This window comes from Helianthus annuus, chromosome 17 (assembly GCF_002127325.2).
Source record: "Helianthus annuus cultivar XRQ/B chromosome 17, HanXRQr2.0-SUNRISE, whole genome shotgun sequence".
NCBI lineage: Eukaryota > Viridiplantae > Streptophyta > Magnoliopsida > Asterales > Asteraceae > Helianthus > Helianthus annuus.
Window position 1 is genome coordinate 44,109,366 of NC_035449.2, and position 22,785 is coordinate 44,132,150.

The window sequence follows — 22,785 nt, forward strand, 5'->3', positions numbered from 1 at the left end:
TGATGTTCTGAAGAAAGTGGGTATTCCAAAATCAGACATCACACCAAGATCCTCCGTGCTTGTAGGATTCAGTGGAGAAACGAAGAAAACTCTGGGGGACATCAAACTCCCAATCTACGTGGAAGGATTACATAATTATCAGAAATTTTGTGTTATTGACTGTCTATCTTGTTGCAATGTCATCCTTGGCAGGCCTTGGATACATGATATGAAAGCAGTCCCATCCACCTACCATCAATGTGTGAAGCTCCCTAGCCCATGGGGAATAATCAAGATCGACAGTGATCAGCAGGAGGCTAAGGATTGTTATACCTCATCCATGAAGCCAACCTCGAAGCCAAGGGAGCAATAGCAATTACAGTATCCTCCGAGGAATGTCTTGGAGGCAAGGGAACAAGATGTGGACGAAATCCTCTTGGATCCTAGTGATCCTGAATCAAAAATCTATATCGGATCAGGGATCCTTGGCAAGATGAAAGAAGACTTAATATCCTTCCTCAAAAGAAGAAAATCTACCTTTGCTTGGAAACATGAAGATATGACAGGTATATCTAAGGATATTATTACTCACAAACTTGGCATTGACAGGTCTATCAAACCAATCCATCAAAAAAAGGAGGAAGTTTGCACCAGAAAGGAATGCCATTATCCAAGAAGAAGTAGAGAGACTACTTCGAGCATGTATGATCAGAGAGGTAAAGTATCCAAAATGGTTAGCCAATGTGGTCGTTGTCCAAAAGAAAAACGGAAATTGGAGGGTATGTGTCGATTTCACTGATCTGAATAAGGCATGTCCCAAGGATCCTTTCCCATTACCCCACGTTGACTCCATGGTGGATGCAACAGCGGGGCATGAACTGTTGACCTTTATGGATGCATCATCTGGATTCCAACAAATTCAGATGGAACCATCTGACCAAGAGGATACAGCCTTTATGACCCCAACAGGTTTGTATTGTTATATTGCCATGCCTTTTGGATTAAGGAATGCAGGTGCAACATATCAAAGGCTGGTAAATATGATGTTCAAAGATCAAATTGGACAAACTATGGAAGTATACATAGATGATATGGTAGTCAAATCAAAGAAAGCTGAGGATCACCTAAGGGATTTGGAAGAAGCATTTGATATCCTTGATAATTATAACATGAAGCTTAATCCTTCAAAATGCCACTTTGGCGTTAAGGCAGGTAAATTCCTAGGATATATGGTAACTCAGAGAGGTATTGAAGCAAGTCCGGAGCAAATTAAAGCACTAGTGAACATCAAGTCCCCTGCCAACGCTAAGGATGTGCAAAGGCTAACAGGCAGGATAGCAGCTCTGAACAGGTTCATATCAAAATCCTCAGAAAAATGTAAAGAATTTTACGATATCCTAAGGAAGAACAAGAAGTTTGAATGGACTGAGAAACATGAGAATGCTTTACAAGCCCTTAAAGAATATATGTCCTCAGCACCAGCATTAACAAAGCCTGAAAAAGGAGATGTGTTATCCTTATATTTGGCGGTATCCTCAACCGCTGTAAGTGCTGTCCTTGTTAAGGATCATGAAGGTACACAATATCCTATCTACTATGTATGTAAGAGTTTACTTGATGCCGAATCAAGGTACTCACACCTCGAAAAACTTATTCTTGCATTAATCATGGCATCAACGAAGTTAAGGCATTATTTTGAAACCCATACTATTGTTGTTAGAACTAACTTTCCAATTAAGAATGTCCTCAGGAAACCAGAGATGTCAGGAAGAATGGCTAAGTGGGCAGTAAAGCTTAGTGCCCATGATATAAGATATGAGCCAAGAACAGCCATTAAATCCCAAGCATTAGCTGACTTTGTGGCTGATTTCAGTAGTGATCTACAAAAAGAAGCAGAATTGGAAGTCCAGCAGCTGGATGAGACCAAGGATCCTTGGATACTACACACCGATGGATCCTCAAATGTCAAGGGCACAGGGCTCGGGATACTACTAAAATCGCCACAGGGGGACATAATACCCCACTCCATAGCCTGTGAGTTCCAAGCAACTAACAATGAGGCTGAATATGAAGCCTTAATTGCTGGCTTGCAAATTGCTAAGGATATGGGGGTGAAATATCTTAAAGTATATGTAGACTCATTATTGATCACCAATCACTTTAATGGATCCTATGCTGTTAAAGGTGAAAAACTAACCAAATATTTAGAGATAGTCAAAGAATTGGCACTTTCTTTTGTTTCTTTCAGCTTAACACAGGTACCAAGGGAGGATAACACGGAAGCTGATGCATTGGCCAACCTAGGATCATCCTTAAAGATTCCAGAAGATATAAGTATCCCTATCATCCATATCCTGGCTCCTGCTATTGAAAATCAGGTGGCCATGGAAATAGAAGAGGATACTGCAGTAATCCCTAGTGAAGAAGATCAATCTTATGCAGGATCATGGATCTCACCAATCATGAGATACATGCAAAACGGGGAGATTCCGATGGGAGAAAATCCTAGAGCTTTCAGGATTAAGGTATCTCAATTTACAATCTTAAATAATGTGCTATATAAACGATCTCTTGCAGGACCATATTTAAGATGTATCGAGGATCCTGAAATTGAAGAAGTGTTGAGAGACTTCCATGAAGGAGATTGTGGAAACCACACTGGGGGCAGGGCATTGTTCTCAAGGATCCTTAGAACAGGATACTACCGGCCAACCATGAAAAGGGATGCTGTAGAATATGCTAGGAAATGTGATCCTTGTCAAAGACACAGCAATATCCTTCATCAACCAGCTGAATTGCTACACCCCATACCATCCTCTTGGCCATTCATGAGATGGGGGATGGATATAGTTGGCAAGCTCCCTAAAGCACCTGGTGGAAAAATATTTATGCTTGCCATGACTGACTACTTCTCTAAGTGGATAGAAGCTGAAGCTTTCGCTCAAGTCAGAGAAAAAGAAGTTATATCCTTTATCAAAAGAAACATTATAACTAGATTTGGCGTTCCCTCTGAAATTGTATGTGATAATGGTTCCCAATTCATTGGAAGCAGAACTACTAACTTTTGTGACAGTTGGGGAATTAAGATGATAACATCAACACCAGTTCATCCACAAGCCAATGGTCAAGCAGAATCATCCAACAAGATCATCATCAACAATCTGAAGAAGAAGCTAGGATCCAAGAAGGGAAAATGGGCAGAGGAGTTACCGTATGTGCTATGGGCTGATAGAACAACTCCCAAGAATGCCACTGGTCAAACACCTTTTTCTCTAGTATTTGGGGCAGAAGCAGTGATCCCAACAGAGATGGTGATCCCAACTGCGAGAACAAGTGCTCGTGATCCTGAAGAGAATGCTACAATCCTGGCTCAGGATCTGGATACTATTGAGGAAATTAGGGATCTGGCTAGGATAAGGATGGCAAGCTACCAACAAAGAATGGCTGGTGCTTACAACAAAAATGTTAGGATAAGGAAGTTCCAAGTCGGAGATATGGTGTTGAGAAAAACATTCCAAAACACTATTAATCCTGCTGACGGGAAGTTAGCACCAAAGTGGGAAGGCCCTTACTTGATTGAGGCTGAAGCAGGAAAGGGGGCATACAGATTGCTAACCATGGAAGGAAACTTGTTACCAAGAGCCTGGAATGCTGTTCACTTAAAGAAATACTTTATGTGAACGTGATCCTTCAAGCATGTGATCCTTACATTGAAGTATCCTCAGAGGATCCCGGTGATGTCAGTGATCCTTACTCTGGTAATGTCCTTATCTTAAAACTATTACGTTTACTTACTTTTTACCAAAGGATAAGGATCCTGTATCCTTCATCCTCTTCTCACGAACCTTTTGAGTTATGATAGCTCAGGTATCTACAGCATATCGTCAAAGATCTTCAAAAGCAACGCAGATCCTTGGGTCCAACCCCAGTTATCTTTGGGATTATCCCCAGTTTCCGCCAGCAGCGCACGATGATCCTGATATAGTTCACGTCTTTGGGACCAGTACCCACTTCCGGGGCTGACAACCTCATCGTACTGGCTATACCCAGGATCCTACGTATAATGGTAGACGTACCATACATCCGTTCATAAGGTTTCTAACGTTTTCACGTTAGCTAAGGGCCATACTCCAGTTTACATACGATCCTTTGGGCTTGTCCCCAGTTATCCTTTGGGCTTGTCCCCAGTGATCCTTTGGGATCGTCCCCAGTTATCCTTTGGGCTTGTCCCCAGTGATCCTTTGGGATCATCCCCAGTTATCCTTTGGGCATGTCCCCAGCTACTAATTTATCTTTTACATTGGCTTAGTCCCAAGATATGTTCCATTTTTCAGGTTCTCGAAGTTAAACAAATAAGGATCCTTAATCCTTATCATCCATTAAAGTTTCACTTATGGTTATCTTGATTAAAGGTTAGGATCCTAACTTGGATCCTCAGGTATGATCCTTGACTATTTTGATTATACTAAACAACCCGTACACTTTGACAACTAAAACTATGATCCTTGAAAATTTTCAATGATAGGATATTTGATCTAGGATCATATCCTAAATTTATTAAACATGGTTTGCTCAACTCTTGTTACTCTAACAAATATGTTTCTAAAAACTGGAAAATAAGAAGATAAATGAAGGATAACAACACGAGATAAGCCAGAAAGATTAAAGTTATATTATTAACAAAAGGATCTTAAACCCTTTCAAAAAGTTGTCAAAAATGCCAACCCACATTTCTACCAGCAAAACGGGCCCGTCCACATGGGTTGGCAAAGGGTGTCCATTGTCTATGCGGTCTTAGCAGGTGCAGGAAGTTAAAGGCGGCAGGATCACAAAGGCTTCATCCCCCAAACAGAGGATCCCTCCACCTTTTGTAATCCTACCTATTGTCAAAAGGATCCATGATCCTTAACCCTAAAAACTATTGTTCAAGTTACAGACCATCAATTGTTTCAAACATCAACAACCATGAAAACCACTACCAAACTTAAAAAATTGGGCTCCAGCCTAGTCTCGAAATATCCATCATCGCCCAATCCAGCAGCTCACACCTTTGCTGCTCCATCACCACCAGCTTCTCCACCTTGATCCATGCCAGCATCACCACCTTCAAGCATAGGGATATCCTCAGCTTCATCATCGTCCTCCAATTCCGCCAGCCTTGCCTTCCAGCCTTCCACATCCCATGTGCCTTTGTCAAAGGAAGGATCCTGAGCCTCCGCAGCCATCTGCAGCTGGATTTTGTACATGGTTATCGCAGCAGAGACCTTAGCATCCTGGGTGACGTCACGCTTCTCATAGTCAAAGCTGATCAGTGCTTTGACAACTTTATCCTTGGTAGCCCGGAGCTCCTTCTCAAGATCAGCTATCTTGAGATCCTTCAGCACACCCATCTGTTGAAGGTCGGCAATCTGGCGGTCTTGATCTTCAACGTGATTAACATAAGTCTCTATTTCGGTAAATCTCTGCAAGAAAAACAGGATATGACGTCAGACACAGGTGATTCTCAAAACCATCAGGATAACCAACAGGGGCAATGATCCTTACCTCATTGACAAAGTCGAGAAACTGTTGACGGAGCAGAGGAAATCCTTGAAGATCCTCTGGAGCCTTCCTCTTCTTTCCCTTACCCCTAATGGGTAATTTAGGGGCTGAAGCAGAGGGACTGGCAGCAGGAGTCTTCTTCCTCGAAGACTTGACGTTGGCAAGATCATCAATCCCAAACAAGGAGGCAGACTTGGCGGACTTAGCAGATTTCCCAGCACCTACACAATCAAAACAAGATAAGTCTCCTAACTAATTTAATATTTTTGCATAGAACTTACTTTTTGGTAAGGATACTTACTTGACATTGTGGCAGATGCGGAGGATACTTCTTGTGAATCTTGGATGGTGACTTGAAAACTTCTGGTCTCAGGATCAAGCTTCTTGAAAGCTAAAACTCTCTCTCTTGCAGCAGGAGTTAACTTGAGATGAGTAACGGATATAGCTGAAAAAACACAAAAGACAAAAAAGACATTAGTGATCCTCATCATAAGAGACAAGTCTGATGGTGATCCTTCCAGGATCCTCTATCCTACCATGGGTGGCCCACTCCTTGGGCAGATCCTTCCCATTAGGGAGGGTATCCCTCCTCACAAAGAAGAAACGACGCTTCCAGTTTGTATCATTTTTGGTAACCTTTAAAACAGGGTGATCCTCCCCGGCCTTCCGTTTCAGCAAATATCGATGAGAACCAAACGTGGTAAGATCATAAAGCTCGGCCAGCTCTGCCATCCCTAAATCAATCCCCTCCTGCTCGATGATCCTCTCGAAGGTATACAAGACCCTCCAGATCATCGGCATAGCTTGGATATAAGATATGCCGGTCAAAGAAAAGAAAGATTGGGTGAAGGCCGGAAAAGGATACGAATATCCTATGGTAAACGGAGTTGCAGGAAAGATCACCCAGGCGTCTGAAACAAAGTCGCTCAAAGCAGTGGATGTGAAGGATTTGAAAACAGCATCCGCCGGAAAGCAATGACGAATCCTATCTACATGAGCATCGGTAAAGCAACATCTCTCCGTAGGAGAGTCCTTAATGATCCCTTGGCTTTTCAGGGGACTGCTCTTCTCGTGATCCTTATGGGGAGAATTTCGGAGCAACATACTTGTGGCGGAACAGAAACAGAGCAAAAGCAGAAAAAAGAGAGCAGGAAAAGGAAGAAAGAAAGGAAAAGAATACCTGATCAATCTTCGGTGGAGATTATAAAGGGAGTATATCCTGAATTTAAATACAAATCGATCCTTACCCTATCTCCTATTTATAATCATGATTTGCAGGGATGTCACTTCGGTGACGTAATGATCGCAACGGCTAGTCCGGTTATAACGGCTAGTTATCCGAGTTGTCCGTTGAAGATAAGATCAGAACAAAATATAACTCATTTATTTACAAAATCACTCCTTATATTTTGGGGGCAATTGTTAGGGCTGGATTTTTACAATACATGATCCTCACATATGATCCTAACCAGTGATCCTTGTTTCTTTGGCAGATAGTGATCCTCAGAAGAGTTCTAGGATCAGGATCACGGACCATCATAGGATCCTCATGCTAACAGTTGCTTTCGTTGAATTTAATGTTGTTTTGCAGGAATAACTAGCAGGATCCACTCTTAGCATCACAATTAAAGGACACGTCTTTACAACTATGGCATGTGCTTAATCGGAGATGGACGTTGTGAAGGATATGGAAACATGGCATGATTTAAGGGCGATAATTTAGGCTAGATTTACTTTTATTGCTAAAGGGGTAATGAGCTGATTATTAGTCTTTTTACCTAAAATAGGTCACCTACACTTGTATATATAACACTCTTCCTCATTCGGAAGAACACACAACACAATTCTCACACGCTTAGACACACATTACGATAGTGATCCTTGTACTCAGCTCATTATCATCCAAAGTTGTAACCATATTTTGATGTATTGAAGTTGGTGATCGGTAGTTGCCATCACCCGAGGTTTTTTATGCCGGAGATCATACATTGATCAAGGGCTTTTTCCTCGTATAAATCATTGTGTCTTTGCATATTTCTTACTAAAGTGATCCTTTACTTTTTCTATAAACCAAGCATCATACCCCATTTACATAAAGTTTGGTTGCATTATCCTTGTGTGATTTTTAACCAAAACAACTACTATCCTCGGTTGTGAAGGATACTTATGGTTACGAATAGTCTAGTGGTTATACAACATGGGAAGCCCCCACCTATAGAACGTACTATCGGCCCAGTAGAGCCACATGTTACATACGAACTTACTATTACGCATTTACTTTCTGTGAACTCGCTCAACTAGTTGTTGATCCTCTGTTACATGCCTTGTAGGTCGTTAGGTATATGGAGCTTGCACAGGGAGGAGCAGGTCATTGTGGGCTTGGATCGTGATTGTTTGTTAAACACTTTATGACATTACTTACTTATTATGTTGGGTTTTATCTATACGCTTCCGCTAAATAATGATAACTTACTTATGTTTTGGAACACCTTCATATGGATTTGGTTTGGTTTAATGGCAATTACTTTTATTATATATATTGTTCTATATGATTGGTGGCTTGATCCTGGTCAGTCACGCTCCCAAGCGGTGATACTCCGCAGGTGGATTTTGGGGGTGTGACATGATCCTCAAACAAGCAGGATATACAAGCAGGATATACAAGCAGGAGCAGTGATCCTTACTTCGTTAACGTAATCAAGAAACTGTTGGCGGAGCAGGGGAAATCCTTGAAGATCCTCAGAGGCCTTTCTCTTCTTTCCTTTACTCCTAATAGGTGCTTTAGGGGCTGAAGCGGTTGGACTGGCAGCAGGGGTCTTCTTCCTTGCAGATTTAACATTAGCAAGATCATCAATGCCAAACTTGGAGGCAGATTTAGCAGATTTTCCTGCACCTACACAACCAAAATAAGATAAGTATTCTAACTGATTTAGAAATCCTACGTAAAACTACTTTTTAAATGAGGATACTTACTTGACATTGTGGCAGATGCGGAGGATACTTCCTGTGAATCTTGGGTGGCAACTTGAAAACTTCTTGTCTCCGGATCAAGCTTCTTAAAGGCCAAAAGCCTCTCTTTTGCAGCAGGTGTCAGCTTCAGATGAGAGATGGAGATAGCTGCACAATAAACAAAAAACAAAGAAAATATTAGTGATCCTCATCCTAAGGAACAAATCTGATGGTGATCCTTCTAGGATCCTCTATCCTACCATGAGTAGCCCACTCCTTGGGCAGATCCTTCCCATCAGGGATGGTATCCCTCCTAACAAAGAAGAACCGTCGCTTCCAATTCGTGTCATTCTTGGTGACCTTGAGAACAGGGTGATCCTCTCCGGCTTTCCGTTTAAACAAATATCGACAGGATCCAAACGTTGTGAGATCATACATCTCAGCCAGCTCCGCCATTCCTAAATCAATCCCTTCCTGCTCAATGATCCTTTCAAGGGTATATAAAACCCTCCAGATCATTGGCATGGCCTGGATATAGGAGATGCCGGTGAGGGAAAAGAAGGACTGGGTGAATTGAGGAAAAGGATACGAATATCCTATTAAGAACGGAGTAACGGGAAAGGCTACCCAAGTATCAGAAATAAAGTCACTCAAATCAGTGGGAGTGAAAGACTTGAAGATGGTGTTCGCCGGAAAACAATGACGGATCTTGTCAACCTGAGGATCGGTAAAGCAGCACCTCTTGGCAGGAGAATCTTTGATGATCCTTGACCCTTCAAGGGACTGTTCTCCTCAGGATCCTTATGAGGGGAATTCCGGAGCAACATATTTGCAGGAGAATGGAAAGAGACAGAGAAACAGAGTAAGAGAAGGAAGAAAAGAGGAGAATACCTGATCAATCTTCGGACGAGATTATAAAGGGAGTTTCTCTTGAATTTAAATGCAAATTGATCCTATCTCTATCTCCTATTTATAATGATGATCTGCAGGGCTGTCACTTCTGTGACGTAAGAATTGCAACGGCTAGTCCGACTTCAACGGCTAGTTATCCGATTAACTTGTTGCGGATAAGATCAAGCAAAATATAATTCATTTATTTACAATATTACTCCTTATATTTTGGGGGCAATTGTTAGGGCTGGATTTTTATGACATATGATCCTTACATGTGATCCTAACCAGTGATCCTTATTTCTTTGGCAGATAGTGATCCTCAGAAGAGTTCCAGGATCAGGATCACGGACCATCATAGGGATCCTCATGCTAACAGTTGTTTTCATTGGATTTAATGTTATCTTGCAGGAATGTCTAGCAGGTTCCGCTCTTAGCAACGTAATCAAGGGACTCGTCTTTACAACTTTGGCATATGCTTAATCAGAGATGAACGTTGTAGAGGATATGGAAACTCAGCATGATTTAAGGGCGATAATTTAGGCTAGATTTACTTTTATTCCTAAAGGGGTAATGAGCTGATAGTTAGTCTATTTACCTAAAATAGGGCCACTCACACTTGTATATATATCAGTCTTCCACATTCGGAAGACACACAACACATTCCTCACACGCTTAGACACAATACTATAGTGATCCTTGTACTCAGCTCGTTACCATCCGAAGTTGTAATCATTATTTGTTATATTGAAGTTTGGTGATCGGTAGTTGCCATCACCCGAGGTTTTTTATGCCGGAGATCATTCATTGATCAAGGGCTTTTTCCTCGTATAAATTCTTGTGTCACTTGCATATTTCATACTAAAGTGATCCTTTACTTTTTCATCAAACCAAGCATCATTCCCCGTTTACATAGAGTTTGGTTGCATTATCCTTGTGTGATTTTTTGACCAAAACAATACCAAGCATCATTCCCCGTTTACAAAGAGTTTGGTTGCATAATCCTTGAGTGATTTTTGACCAAAACATAAGGGTCACTTATATAAATGATAAAATCAAAGTAACTTGAGGATCACACCTGAGGATCCAAGTTAGGATCCTGACTCCTTAATTATGATCAGGATAATCAAAAAACACAAACTTTAGTGGAAGGTAAGGATCAAGGATCCTTGCTTGTTTAACTTCAAAAACCTGAAGTAGAATATAACTTGGGACTAGGCCAACACATAAGACAAGTTAGTGACTGGGGACAAGCCCAACAATTCTGGGGACAAGCCCAATATACTGGGGACAAGCCCAAAGGATAACTGGGGACAAGCCCAAAGGATAACTGGGGACAAGCCCAAAGGATAATTGGGGACAAGCCCAAAGGATCTTGTGTAAACTGGAGTATGGCCCTCACTGGCGACTATCCAAACTTAGTGACATGAAAATGCCAAAACCTTAGCTAACGTGAAAACGTTAGAAACCTTAGGAATGGATGTATGGTACGTCTACCATTATACGTAGGATCCCGGATACAGCCAGTACAATGAAATTGTCAGCCCCTAAAGCGAGTACTGGTCCCATTGCCATGAACTGTACCAGGATCATCGTGCGCTGCTGGCGATACTGGGGACAGGCCCAAACTGGGGACTAGCCCAAAAAACTGGGGTCAAGCCCAAATAACTGGGGTCAAGCCCAAAAAACTGGGGGCAAGCCCAAATAACTGGATACTTCTGTGGAGACTTATCCTCTGCCAAGGATACTCAAACCTTCTGCGAAACTTAGAAACAAGTGAAAGGAGGATAAAGGATACAGGATCCTTATCCTTAAGTATATGATATATAAAAAGTTAAAGAGTTTGAGGTTAAATTATTACCATAACGAGGATCCTTCGTTGATCATGGACCCTTCAAGGATCATCATTGGCTAAGGATCACGGATCCTTATTACATGAAGTATCTTTCCAAATGGACAGCATTCCAAGCTCTTGGTAGCAAATCGCCTTCCATTGTCAGCAAACGATATGCCCCCTTTCCTGCTTCAGCTTCAATCAAATAAGGGCCTTCCCATTTTGGTGCCAACTTTCCATCAGCAGGATTGGTGGTATTCTGAAATGCTTTCCTTAATACCATATCACCAACTTGGAATTTCCTGATCCTGACATTCTTGTTGTAAGCTCCGACCATCCTTTGTTGATAACTGGTCATCCTAATCCTTGCCAAATCCCTGAGTTCTTCTATAGTATCCAGGTCTTGAACCAAGTTTTAAGCATTTCCTTCAGGATCACGGATACTTGTTCTTGCAGTAGGAACCACCATTTCTGTAGGGATCACCGATTCTGCTCCAAATACCAAAGAGAATGGAGTTTGACCAGTAGCATTCTTGGGAGTTGTCCTATCAGCCCATAATACATAAGGTAGCTCTTCTGCCCATTTCCCTTTCTTGGATCCAAGTTTCTTTTTCAAGTTGTTGATGATGATCTTGTTGGATGATTCTGCCTGGCCATTAGCTTGTGGGTGGACTGGTGTTGATGTTATCATCTTAATCCCCCAGCTGTCACAAAAGTTAGTAGTTCTACTCCCAATAAATTGGGATCTAATATCACATACAATTTCAGAAGGGATACCAAATCTAGTAATAATATTTCTTTTGATAAAGGATATCACTTCTTTCTCTCTGACTTGAGCAAAGGCTTCAGCCTCTATCCACTTGGAGAAGTAATCAGGATCATGGACCATTATAGGATCCTCATACTAACGGTCACCTCCGCTTAATGCAATGTTATTTTGCAGGAACATCTAGCAGGATACGCTCTTAGCATCATGATCAAGGGACGCGTCTTCACAATTATGGCAAGAGCTTAATCGGAGATAGACGTTGCACAGGATATGGAAACTTGGCTTGATTTATGGGCGGCAATTTAGGCTAGATTGTCTTTTATTTCTAAAGGGGTAATGAGCTGATAATTAGTCCTTTTACCTAAAATAGGTCACCTACACTTGTATAAATACCATTCTTCCTCATTTGGAAGAGGACACACGACATACAACGCAACTCTCACACACTTAGACACTCGAAACAATAGTGATCCTTGTACTCAGCTCATCATCATCCGAAGTTGTAACTATTTTGTTCTTATATTGAAGTTTGGTGATCGGTAGTTGCCATCACCCGAGGTTTTTTATGCCGGAGATCATACATTGATCAAGGGCTTTTTCCTCGTATAAATCATTGTGTCTTAGCATCTTTATCACAGAAGTGATCCTTTACTTTCATAATTAACCAAGCATCATACCCCGTTTACATAAAGTTTGGTTACATTATCCTTGTGTGATTTTTGACCAAAACAGTTTGGCGCCCACCGTGGGGCAATTGGTGCTTCATTCATAAGAAAATCTTTTGTTCGAAATCATTTCGAAGAATTACATGGCTTCATCATTGAAGAACACGTCCACGGCGATGTCTGCAGTCACCTCATCACAGACCACTCTGCCTCCTCCACCGGCAGGATCTCAGAAAAATACTGAGAAGAGACCAACTCCTACTTCCTCTAAACCTCCATCTTCTTCTGCTATGAATTCTTCTATTCCCAGTACTAGTGATGTGTTTGCTTTAATTTTGCAGATGAAGGATCGTATGCAGCGGCAGGATGAGACTAATGACAGGATCCTCAGGGAAATTGGAGACCTCAAAAGACAAAAGAAAGCGGCAGAGGATCATTCCCCACTGATGCCCAAATCCTTGAGCTTCGAGACTCCAATGATCACTTCCCAGCCATCGGGGACCCCGGACGTACAAATCATAGGGGAGTCAAGAGGATTACACCTCAAGTCGGCAGCAATGACTCAGACATCAGGCTCACATTTTCAGCCAGTAGGATCCTATCCTCAGTATATGGGATCCTTCATGAATTCAGGAGTCTATCCTGGAACACAGCAACTTCAAGGATCCTATTTTGTCCCAGGATCATCCCAGGTTCAAGGATCCTCCTTTGTTCCAGGATCACTCCAGGTTCAAGGATCCTCCTTTGTTCCAGGATCGTCTCAGATACCAGGATCCTTCCCAATGCCAGGATCCCTAAGAAGTTTGCAAACAGGAAATCCGGATGTCCATCAAGGGGACTTCATTCCGATGCAGACCATAGCCTCCACTGGTCCCTCCATTGTCCCTGAATCCCAGCAACTTGGATTCACAACCACTGTTCCTAATTTGAACCCAATGGGAGGTAACACTTTAAATAATTATCTTGCCACTAACCATGGATTAATGCAGGATACAGGTGTCAATCATGCTATGGCCAGGGAATTACAGAAACTAAAGGACATGATCTCGAGTGTTCCGGGAGTAGTTAGACCTATACCTGAAATTGCAGATGGGAGCCATAAGGTATCTCGTTTTGCACCACCAATCTGTGATGCAGAGGTACCCAAAAGGTTCCATATCCCTACTATGAAGCTGTATGACGGTACAACGGATCCAGAGGAACACGTAGCACAATACAGGGAAAGGATGGAGATCAATCCTATCCCAGAAAAATTGAAGGAAGCATGCTTATGTAAAGGATTTGGATCCACTCTTACTGGATCAGCTCTTAAATGGCTACTAAGTCTTCCCCCTTACTCTATTACTTCATTTGCTAATTTAGTCAATTTATTCAACAACCAATTTTCTTGTAGTAGAAAATTTGAAAGATTAACCAGTGATTTATATAGGGTAACCCAAAGTCATAATGAATCATTAAGAGATTATATAACTAAATTTAGTAAAGAATCCTTGGACATTCCCAACTTGGATACGGCTACGGCTGTTGAAGCCTTCAAAATGGGACTGCTTAAGGATTCATTATTCTATGATGATCTTGTTATGACACCATGCAGGAACTTAGATGAAGTAAGAACTCGGGCACTCAGGTTCATCTGGCTAGAGGATGACAAGAGGATCCAGGAGATACAAGTAGGATCTTCAAAACAAGATAAGCAAGGATCCTCTTTCAAGAGCAACAAATTCAAATCCTACCATAGAAATGAGAATAAGAATGTGCATGCTGTTGACCAGGAAGAGGATGATGAAGAATATCCTCCAATCTCAGAATATTGTTTTTCTGTTGATAATCATGAACTGATCCTTGCAATGCAGAACCTAGGTGAAAAAGCTAGGTGGCCCAGGAAGAATGATAAACCATCCGGGACTAAAGACAAGTCAAAATGGTGTGCATACCACGAGGATTTCGGGCATCTAACTGAAGATTGCATAGCCTTAAGAAAAGAAATTGGATACCTGCTAAGCAAGGGGCATCTAAAAGAATTGCTGGGGAGAAAAAAGCAAAGGACCCAGGATCCTGAAAGGATCCCCGAAAAAGCTCCAGCACCGCCGGCAAATGCACAAGTGATCAACTTTATATCCGGAGGATCAGACATCTGTGGTACATCCTTCTCGGCGGCCAAAAGACATGCAAAAGAATCAAAAATGGATAATGGAGAGAGGCCTATTAGAACATCAAGTGTTTCGGAAGGGAAGACGATAACATTTGATGAGGATGATCGCATTAACATTCAGGATCCTCATCATGATAGTTTAGTTATTACTCTCTTTATCTCTAACCATTTTGTCCGCAGGATCCTTATCGATGGAGGAAGCTCAGTGAACATTATCCAGCTTGATGTTCTGAAGAAAATGGGTATCCCAGAATCAGACATCACACCGAGATCCTCCGTGCTTGTAGGATTCAGTGGAGAAACGAAGAAAACTCTGGGGGACATCAAACTCCCAATCTACGTGGAAGGATTACATAATTATCAGAAATTTTGTGTTATTGACTGTTTGTCTTGTTGCAATGTTATCCTTGGCAGGCCTTGGATACATGATATGAAAGTAGTCCCATCCACCTACCATCAATGTGTGAAGCTCCCTAGCCCATGGGGAATAATCAAGATCGACAGTGATCAGCAGGAGGCTAAGGATTGTTATACCTCATCCATGAAGCCAACCTCGAAGCCAAGGGAGCAATAGCAATTACAGTATCCTCCGAGGAATGTCTTGGAGGCAAGGGAACAAGATGTGGACGAAATCCTCTTGGATCCTAGTGATCCTGAATCAAAAATCTATATCGGATCAGGGATCCTTGGCAAGATGAAAGAAGACTTATTATCCTTCCTCAAAAGAAGAAAATCTACCTTTGCTTGGAAACATGAAGATATGACAGGTATATCTAAGGATATTATTACTCACAAACTTGGCATTGACAGGTCTATCAAACCAATCCATCAAAAAAGGAGGAAGTTTGCACCAGAAAGGAATGCCATTATCCAAGAAGAAGTAGAGAGACTACTTCGAGCAGGTATGATCAGAGAGGTAAAATATCCAAAATGGTTAGCCAATGTGGTCGTTGTCCAAAAGAAAAATGGAAAGTGGAGGGTATGTGTCGATTTCACTGATCTGAATAAGGCATGTCCCAAGGATCCTTTCCCATTACCCCACATTGACTCCATGGTGGATGCAACAGCGGGGCATGAACTGTTGACCTTTATGGATGCATCATCTGGATTCCAACAAATTCAGATGGAACCATCTAACCAAGAGGATACAGCCTTTATGACCCCAACAGGTTTGTATTGTTATATTGCCATGCCTTTTGGATTAAGAAATGCAGGTGCAACATATCAAAGGCTGGTGAATATGATGTTCAAAGATCAAATTGGACAAACTATGGAAGTATACATAGATGATATGGTAGTCAAATCAAAGAAAGCTGCGGATCACCTAAGGGATTTAGAAGAAGCATTTGATATCCTTGATAAATATAACATGAAGCTTAATCCTTCAAAGTGCCACTTTGGTGTTAAGGCAGGTAAATTCCTAGGATATATGGTAACTCAGAGAGGCATTGAAGCAAGTCCGGAGCAAATTAAAGCACTAGTGAACATCAAGTCCCCTGCCAATGCTAAGGATGTGCAAAGGCTAACAGGCAGGATAGCAGCTCTGAACAGGTTCATATCAAAATCCTCAGAAAAATGTAAAGAATTTTACGATATCCTAAGGAAGAACAAGAAGTTTGAATGGACTGAGAAACATGAGAATGCTCTACAAGCCCTTAAAGAATATATGTCCTCAGCACCAGCATTAGCAAAACCGGAAAAAGGAGATGTGTTATCCTTATACCTGGCGGTATCCTCAACCGCTGTAAGTGCTGTCCTTGTCAAGGATCACGAAGGTACACAATATCCTATCTACTATGTAAGTAAAAGTCTACTTGATGCCGAATCCAGGTACTCACACCTCGAAAAACTTATTCTTGCATTAATCATGGCATCCACTAAGTTAAGGCATTATTTTGAAACCCATACTATTGTTGTTAAAACTAATTTTCCAATTAAGAATGTCCTCAGGAAACCGGAGATGTCAGGGAGAATGGCTAAGTGGGCAGTGAAGCTTAGTGCCCATGATATAAGATATGAACCAAGAACAGCCATTAAATCACAAGCCTTAGCTGACTTTGTGGCTGATTTTAGTAGTGATCTACAAAAAGAAGCAGAATTGGAGATCCAGCAGCTGGATGAAACCAAGGATCCTTGGATATTACACATTGACGGATCCTCAAATGTCAAGGGCACAGGGCTCGGGATACTACTAAAATCGCCACAGGGGGACATAATACCCCACTCCATAGCCTGTGAGTTCCAAGCAACTAACAATGAGGCTGAATATGAAGCCTTAATTGCTGGCTTACAAATTGCTAAGGATATGGGGGTAAAATATCTTAAAGTATATGTAGACTCATTATTGATCACCAATCACTTTAATGGATCCTATGCTGTTAAAGGTGAAAAACTAACCAAATATTTAGAGATAGTCAAAGAATTGGCACTCTCTTTTGTTTCTTTCAGCTTAACACAGGTACCAAGGGAGGATAACACGGAAGCTGATGCATTGGCCAACTTAGGATCATCCTTAAAAATTCCAGAAGACATAAGTATCCCTATCATCCATATTCTGGCTCCTGCTATTGAAAGTCAAGTGGCCATGGAAATAGAAGAGGATACTGCAATAATCCCTAGTGAAGAAGCTCAATCTTATGCAGGATCATGGGTCTCACCATTCATGAAATACTTGCAAGACGGAGAGATTCCAAGGGGAGAAAATCCTAGAGCTTTCAGGATCAAGGTATCTCAATTTACGATCTTAAATAATGTGCTATATAAACGATCCCTTGCAGGACCATATTTAAGATGTATTGAGGATCCTGAAATTGGAGAAGTGTTGAGAGACTTCCATGAAGGAGATTGTGGGAACCACACTGGGGGCAGGGCATTATTCTCAAGGATCCTTAGAACAGGATACTACTGGCCAACCATGAAAAGGGATGCTGTAGAATATGCTAGGAAATGTGATCCTTGTCAAAGACACAGCAATATCCTTCATCAACCAGCTGAATTACTACACCCCATACCATCCTCTTGGCCATTCATGAGATGGGGAATGGATATAGTTAGCAAGCTCCCTAAAGCACCTGGTGGAAAAGTATTTATGCTTGCCATGACTGACTACTTCTCTAAATGGATAGAAGCTGAAGCTTTTGCTCAAGTCAGAGAGAAAGAAGTTATATCCTTTATCAAAAGAAACATTATAACTAGATTTGGCATTCCCTCTGAAATTGTATGTGATAATGGTTCCCAATTCATTGGAAGCAGAACTACTAACTTTTGTGACAGTTGGGAATCAAGATGATAACATCAACACCAGTTCATCCACAAGCCAATGTCCAAGCAGAATCATCCAACAAGATCATCATCAACAATTTAAAGAAGAAGCTAGGATCCAAGAAGGGAAAATGGGCAGAAGAGTTACCTTATGTGCTATGGGCTGATAGGACAACTCCCAAGAATGCCACTGGTCAAACACCTTTCTCTTTAGTATTTGGGGCAGAAGCAGTGATCCCAATAGAGATGGTAATCCCAACTGCTAGAACAAGTGCTCGTGATCCTGAAGAGAATGCTACAATCCTGGCTCAGGATTTGGATACTATTGAGGAAATCAGGGATCTGGCTAGGATAAGGATGGCAAGCTACCAACAAAGAATGGCTGGTGCCTACAACAAAAATGTTAGGATAAGGAAGTTCCAAGTCGGAGATATGGTGTTGAGAAAAACATTCCAAAACACTATTAATCCTGCTGACGGGAAGTTAGCACCAAAATGGGAAGGCCCTTACTTAATTGAAGCTGAAGCAGGAAAGGGGGCATACAGATTGCTAACTATGGAAGGAAACTTGTTACCAAGAGCCTGGAATGCTGTTCACTTAAAGGGATACTTTATGTGAACATGATCCTTCAAGCATGTGATCCTTACACTGAAGTATCCTCGAAGGATCCCGGCGATGTCAGTGATCCTTACTCTGGTAATGTCCTTATCTTAAAACATTTACATTTCCTTACTTTTTACCAAAGGATAGGGATCCTGTATCCTTCATCCTCTTCTCACGAGCCATTTGAGTTATGATAGTTCAGGTATCTTCAGCATATCGTCAAAGATCTTCAAAAGCAACGCAGATCCTTGGGCTTGTCCCCAGTTATCCTTGGGATCATCCCCAGTTTCCGCCAGCAGCGCACGATGATCCTGATATAGTTCACGTCTTTGGGACCAGTACCCACTTCCGGGGCTGACAACCTCATCGTACTGGCTATACCCAGGATCCTCCGTATAATGGTAGACGTACCATACATCCGTTCCTAAGGTTTCTAACGTTTTCACGTTAGCCAAGGTTTTGACATTTTCATGTCACTAAGTTTGGATAGTCGCCAGTAAGGGCCATACTCCAGTTTACATACGATCCTTTGGGCTTGTCCCCAGTTATCCTTAGGGCTTGTCCCCAGTTATCCTTTGGGCTTGTCCCCAGTGATCCTCCGGGATCATCCTCAGTTATCCTTTGGGCATGTCCCCAGCTACTAATTTATCTTTTACAATGGCTTAGTCCCAAGATATGTTCCATTTTTCAGGTTTTCGAAGATTAAACAATTAAGGATCCTTAATCCTTACTATCCATTAAAGTCTTACTTATGATTATCCCGAGTAAAGGTTAGGATCCCAACTTGGATCCTCAGGTATGATCCTTAACTATTTTTTAATTTCATTATTCATTTGAATAACCTTTAGACCTTGACAACTGAACCTATGATCCTTGAAGTAAAGTACTTTGAGAATCTTCAATATGAGGATATTTGATCTAGGATCATATCCTAAATTTATTAAGCATATTTTTAACTCTTGTCACTTTAACAAATATACTACAAAAACAATTGAGAAACAAGAAGATAATTAAAGGATAACAACACGAGATAAGCCAGAAAAATTAAGGTTATATTATTAACAAAAGGATCTTTAACCCTTTTCAAAAAAGTTGTCAAAATTGCCAACCCACATTTCTACCAGCAAAACGTGGCCCGTCCACATGGGTTGGCAAAGGGTGTCCATTGTCTATGCGGTCTTAGCATTGTGCAGGAAATTAAAAGCGGCAGGATCACAAAGGCTTCATCCCCCAAACAGAGGATCCCTCCACCTTTTGCAATCCTACCTATTGTCCAAAGGATCCAGGATCCTTAACCCTAAGAGCTATTGTTCAAATTACAGACCATAAATTGTTCACAAACCATCAACAACCACAAAAAACCATTACTAAACCTAAAAAATTGGGCTACGGCCTAGTCAACAATATCCATCATCGCCCAATCATGCAGCCTACTCCTTCGCTGCTCCATCACCACCAGCCTCTCCACCCTGATCCTTTTCAGCATCACCGCCTTCCAGCATGGGGATATCCTCAGCCTCATCCTCGTCCTCCAGGTCTGCCAGCCTTGCCTTCCAACCTTCAACGTCCCACGAGCTTTTGTCAAAGATAGGATCCTGAGCCTCCTCAGCCATCTGAAGTTGTATCTTGTACATAGCAATTGCCGCAGAGACCTTGGCATCCTGGGTGATCTCCTGCTTCTCGTTATCCATATCGATCAACCTCTGAGCAGCCTCATCCTTCGTGGCCTGGAGTTCCTTCTCAAGATCTGCTATCTTGAGATCCTTAAGCACGCCCATTTGTTGAAGGTCGGCAATCTGGCTCTCTTGATCCTCAACATGGCCAAGATAGGTCTCGATCTCGGCAAGTTTCTGCAAAAAGGGAAATAAGGTAAGTTCAGAACCGGATGATCCTCAAAGAAATAGGATACACAAACAGGATATTCGAAACGGATAACCAATAGGGGCAGTGATCCTTACCTCATTCACGTAGTCAAGGAATTGCTGACGGAGGAGGGGAAATCCTTGGAGATCTTCAGAGGTTTTCCTCTTTTTTCCCTTGCCCCGGATAGGTGCCTTGGGGGCTGAAACTGAAGGACTGGCAGCAGGAGCCTTCTTCCTCGAAGACTTGACGTTGGTGAGATCATCTATCCCAAATTTAGAAGCAGATTTGACAGACCTGGCAGACTTCCCAGCGCCTACACAATCAAAAAAACAAGATAAGTTGCCTTATTAGTCAAACAATCTTACATATAATTTATTTTCTATAAGGATACTTACTTGACATAGTGGCAGATGCAGAGGATACTTCTTGTGAATCTTGGACGGTGACTTGGAAACTTCTGACCTCAGGATCAAGCTTTTTAAAAGCCAAGACTCTCTCTCTTGCAGCAGGGGTTAATTTCAGATGAGCGATGGATATAGCTGCACAAGAGATAAAAAAGACATTAGTGATCCTCATCATATGGGACAGGACTGATAGTGATCCTTCGAGGATCCTCTATCCTACCATGAGTGGCCCATTCCTTGGGCAGATCCTTCCCATCTGGGATGGAATCCCTCCTAACAAAGAAAAAGCGACGCTTCCAGTTTGTATTGTTCTTAGTGACCTTGAAGACAGGGTGATCCTCCCCGGCTTTCCGTTTCAGCAAGTACCGATGAGAACCAAATGTGGTAAGATCATAAAACTCGGCCAACTCCGCCATCCCAAGATCAATCCCTTTCTGCTCAATGATCCTCTCGAAGGTATACAGAACCCTCCAGATCATCGGCATAGCTTGGATATAAGAGATGCCGGTTAAGGAAAAGAAAGACTGGGTGAAGGTTGGAAAAGGATACGAATACCCTATAGTGAACGGAGTAGCAGGAAAAGCCACCCAGACGTCTGAAACGAAGTCGCTCAGAGCTGTAGGAACAAAGGATCTGAAAACAGCATTCGCCGGAAAGCGATGACGAATTCTGTCTACGTGAGCGTCAGTAAAACAACACCTCTCCGTAGGAGAATCCTTGATGATCCCCTGGCTTTTTAGGGGACTACTCTTCTTGGAATCCTTGTGAGGAGAATTCCGGAGCAACATGATTGTGACGGAATGGAAACAGAGTAAAAACAGAAAACAGAGCAAAGAGAATAGAGAAAGGAAAGAGAGAAGAGGAGAATACCTAATCAATCTTCGGTGGAGATTATAAAGGGAGTATATCCTGAATTTAAATACAAACTGATCCTCACCCTATCTCCTATTTATAATCATGATCTGCAGGGATTGTCACATCTATGACGTAATGATCACAACGGCTAGTTATTCGGAGTCGCCCGTTGGAGATAAGATCGAAACAAAATACAACTCATCAATTTACAATAAACTCCTTATATTTTGGGGGCAATTGTTAGGGCTGGAATTTTATTATACATGATCCTTACACGTGATCCTAACCAATGATCCTTGTTTCTTTGGCAGATAGTGATCCTCAGCAGGACTTCAGGATCAGGATCATGGACCATTATAGGATCCTCATACTAACGGTCACCTCCACTTAATGCAATGTTATTTTGCAGGAACATCTAGCAGGATACGCTCTTAGCATCATGATCAAGGGACGCGTCTTCACAATTATGGCAAGAGCTTAATCGGAGATAGACGTTGCACAGGATATGGAAACTTGGCTTGATTTATGGGCGGCAATTTAGGCTAGATTGTCTTTTATTTCTAAAGGGGTAATGAGCTGATAATTAGTCCTTTTACCTAAAATAGGTCACCTACACTTGTATAAATACCATTCTTCCTCATTTGGAAGAGGACACACGACATACAACGCAACTCTCACACACTTAGACACTCGAAACAATAGTGATCCTTGTACTCAGCTCATCATCATCCGAAGTTGTAACTATTTTGTTCTTATATTGAAGTTTGGTGATCGGTAGTTGCCATCACCCGAGGTTTTTTATGCCGGAGATCATACATTGATCAAGGGCTTTTTCCTCGTATAAATCATTGTGTCTTAGCATCTTTATCACAGAAGTGATCCTTTACTTTCATAATTAACCAAGCATCATACCCCGTTTACATAAAGTTTGGTTACATTATCCTTGTGTGATTTTTGACCAAAACAGCAAGCATGAATACTTTTCCACCAGGTACCTTAGGAAGCTTACCAACTATATC